This window comes from Palaemon carinicauda, chromosome 29, assembly GCF_036898095.1.
Source record: "Palaemon carinicauda isolate YSFRI2023 chromosome 29, ASM3689809v2, whole genome shotgun sequence".
In the NCBI taxonomy this organism is placed as follows: Eukaryota; Metazoa; Arthropoda; class Malacostraca; order Decapoda; family Palaemonidae; genus Palaemon; species Palaemon carinicauda.
In genome coordinates this window covers 44,695,960-44,700,322 of record NC_090753.1, presented here as the reverse complement: position 1 = coordinate 44,700,322, position 4,363 = coordinate 44,695,960, and positions in this window count along the sequence as shown.

Genomic DNA, 4,363 nt, shown 5'->3' with positions numbered 1-4,363 from the left:
GCGGACTTCTTTCTTAGGAAAAATGTATGCACCCATTCCAGCCATTACAGCTTGGCGGTGATAAAAGAGTTTAAAACTCTTGATGTCTTCAACTGTCCACCCACTCCCCCTTAATTCACTGCTTATTTGTGGGAATTTATTTTCTATAAAAGTTTCCCATTTATCGAAGAGCTTATTGATTTCACCAGCGTTAATAATCGTCGCTGGGAGCCAAAGCGCCATGGGTTCGTTTTCCGTTTCCCCCAATTTTTGAAAGCTTAGTTTGGTCATACAGGAGTTCAAAAGTCCCACAATCTTGGCTGTAAATGTTTTGTTTTTAAAGTATTTCTGTATTCGTACACTAATATCATCCCTACAAATTACCATAAATAAGGTTGGGTCACCTACTGAGTGGACTGTGAATTCTTCAACAACGTACAGGTAATTGAAGGCTGACTCTCTATTGATGAGGGTGAGCGTGTGTCCTGTGGTAGGTGTCGAGGGAGATCCCCCAGGTATGGGAGGTTGCCCGCGTGAAACTTCTCCTGTTGAGGTTGTAGCAATTGCATGCTGTGGTGCTAGTGTTTTTTCAGGTAATTCTCCTCCACTCGAAATTGTGTGATGAGACGATGTATTTTCAGGTAATTCCCCTCCCGGCGTAAGAGCTGGAACGAGAGAGAAATGCTACTGTTATAGTTTTTTTGAAAGGTCTAAGGCAACTTTAAAGCACACATTGTAAAGCCAAATTGTAACACACGTAATGATTATCAATACGCAAAAGGAAACTCCCGAATCTCTATCCCAGATCTTATTCTACTTAATCTCCTTTCTTTCAGACTAAACTCACAATAATCCTGGGGTTGAATATTTAAAAGAAAAAAAAAGATAAAGGTACTAAACATTACATTTTTATATTAAACAGTACTTACTTGCGTAGTGTTTCTTTCTTTTTTTGATAGGGAGGTGAGACTCGCTCTTTTCACGTTCCCTTTTCATACCGCGTTTCTCTAAAAAGAAAGAAAGAAAAGTAATTACTATTTCACGACACTTAACACAATCACAAAAGTAATCGCTATTTCACCGACACTTAACATAATCACAATATTCACAGCATAAATATTTTCGAAATTTCACTGATAAGGATACTGTATATTATACCTGGCGAGGAATTTTCCATAGTGTAAATCACGAAAGCCGACTGCTGGGCGTAACGACGCAGAGGAAACGCACACACCAAACTGGCGAAGTTGGGTCCCCCCGAGGGAAGCAGTGACGGGAGGTAGACGTTTAAACCGTAGGCGTATCGGAGGGTGAGTCCTTAAAACTGTAGGCCTGGGTGTGCGTGTGTGCGTTTACGCGTGCGCGCGTACTATATATACGGCCCAACCTATGCCTTTGGCGCAAACGCGCGTCTGTCGTCGTGAGTGTACTAAATTCGTCCTTCGCTCACTACTATGGAGTATTCCTACAAGAACGACGCCCATCTCCTGGATGAGGAGATTACCAGCTTCCAAAAGTGTAAGTTTTTCAAAGTATTTTCATTGAAAGTTTAGAAGTCCCTTAAAATAAGCAAATATTAAGTACAACGTTTCTTATATTATCTACCCACGTAGTGTGTGTGTGTGTGTGTGTGTGTGTGTGTGTGTGTGACCCTTGATTATATTTCCAAAACTTATATTTCAATGTTTATTCCCATAGGTGTGTTTACTCCATTGCTGGATGAAGCAGGAATTCGACAAAACCTGGAAAATGTCCGGAAGGTGAGGAGGGACCTTCTAGAACACTTACAGGAAGGAAGGGGTGCTGCTAAGGAGATGCTGGGGCAGTTGGCTACCTATATGGTGAAGCCCCAACAAAGCATGCTACCTTCGACAGTCAAGGATAAACTCATCACAACCTTCAATGATCACGAGTCTACCATACAACTACTGGAGAATGCTCAGGAAGGAATTCTTCGGAGAGAGCTCTTCTACGAAGAATTTTTATCAATAGCAATTAAGAGACGGGAAGAAGAAGAGGGACGCCATAACGATACACCCGTGTTTTTAATAACGAGGATAGAGGAGACGCCGTCATCAACAGGTGTTGATATCTCCATGGGTGCGGTGGGGGCTGCTAACGCGACTTGTTCCGGGGACGTGACCCTGGAGCGTGGAGAGACTCTCTCGGATTCCCAAGCGGTGGCCAAAGCCCTCGAAATGGAAGAGGAGGCGGAGAACATGAAGAAGAAGTACTGTGAAATGGAAGCGGTGCGGGAGAGTAGGAAGAAGAAAGCCTGTGAAATGGAAGCAGAGGAGGAGAGCCAGAAGAAGAAAAAATCGAAAGGGGTATACAAAACCCCCAAGGAAAATACTCGTCCCTTTAAAAAAAGGGGTGAGAGTAACAATATCCCTCAAATGAAATTCGCGGGAATCAGTTTCCCCGACCCCGATGAGTTTGATTTCCAAATATTGTAGGGGTGTGTGGAGCCATTAGGAAACTGATGGAACATTTATCGCCATCCAATTTAAAGGAAAATGATGGCCAGAATTATCATTGGGGATTTGTGAGTTGCTAAAACGACGTAAATAAAGCCGATCCGCTTTAGTTATCTATTTTCAAAATATCCTGTTTTATTATCCTCCCATGTATTTTGGTGTGTGCGTATGAACTCATCTTAGACCCTATCCCAAAATATTTTGCTTTTGTTTTATTATTATTATTATTATTATTATTATTATTATTATTATTATTATTAATAAACAAATATTAAGTACTAGCCTATGTGTTTTATTACACCTTCTCTGTAGAGAGAGAGAGAGAGCTTTGCCTAATGTTTAAGATTACACGTCTGGGGCAAGTTGGAACAGGTGCTTAGCCCCATCACGGCTTAGGCCTTTGACTCGGGTGTAGAGACTGTCTGGGCATGTTTTACCCTTATCATTACAAATAATTAATCATTACAAATAGCCCAGGTGGGACAACGTAATGGATGGTAAGATGACTCAGTATTACTGTAGACGATGACAAGTGTAGGCCTATCAACAGGTAGCGAACAGGGGCCTCGGGTGTAGAGACTGTCTCTGTCTGGGCATGTTTTACCCCTATCATTACAAATAATTAATCATTACAAATAGCCCAGGTGGGAACGCAGCTTCGGGTGGTAAGATGACTCGGTATTACTGTAGACGCGCTCTCACTACGTTAATGACGAAAGTTAAACCCGTTTTTTTAAAAACACCGTAAACCCGTTTTTAAACACCAACAATGTTTTGTAAACAAAAACCCTTAAATAGTGTCAAACTATCTTTAATACCACTATACTACGATTTCACCCTCAATATTTGTAAACAAATTCCCTTTAATAGTAGCACACTATGAATACGTTCTCAAGGTTTTCTAAACAGTGCCACAGTTCATGGACACGTATAAACACGTACGTACGTACGTCATTACGAAGAGTTGCTTGATAATAACAAATGGTTACGTCCTCAATGTTTTGTGAACAAATTCCCTTTAATAGTGACACACTACCGTACGGTCTTCAACTCAATGTTTGTAAACAAAAAACTTAAAATAATACTCTACTTCCGTAAACAATTTCCCTTTAATAGTTCCCGTACGTATACCATTACGAACCCTACGACCTTCAACTCTATGTTTGTAAACAAAAATAATACTCCACTTCCATCAACACCGACCTACTGTCGAAACAAACGTCCTTCAAAGCAATGTTTGTAAACAAAACTCTTTAAAAATACTACACTTCCGTCAACAGTAAGCCTCTGTGACCTTGGGTGAGTGTGTACGGCCATACCATCTTTTCCGGGTGAGGGCCACGAACGTCCTTCAAAGCAATGTTTGTAAACAAAACTCTTTAAAAATACTACACTTCCGTCAACAGTAAGCCTCTGTGACCTTGGGTGAGTGTGTACGGCCATACCCTCTGTGACCTTGGGTGAGTCTGTACGGCCATACCTTCATTTTCGGGTGAGCGTGTACGGCCACCCCTTTCTGGGGGGTGAGTCTGTGTGGCCAAAATAGTACTACTGTGATTGTTATTCAAATGACTAAATTCAGTTTACCTTCCAAATGTTTGATGCATTTCTAACCCATTTCTACGCATTGAATTTTTCAAAAATTCTAGAAATAAATAGTTTATTATGTTTGTAGAATTTAACTCCTGGCGTAAAAATCTCGACACATATTACCTTCGTTAAATAAACAAAATTACTTTTATAGTTGTAGTATTATTCTAAAATCTTACACTAAACTTTTCCGTAATAAACGTGCAATCCAATATAATTTTTTTTTTTTCTCATATCATTGATATAATCTATGTAGCCTCTACTTAATAAGATATTACAACTCTCATTTTTTTTCCCATTCCAACGAACCCCCCCCC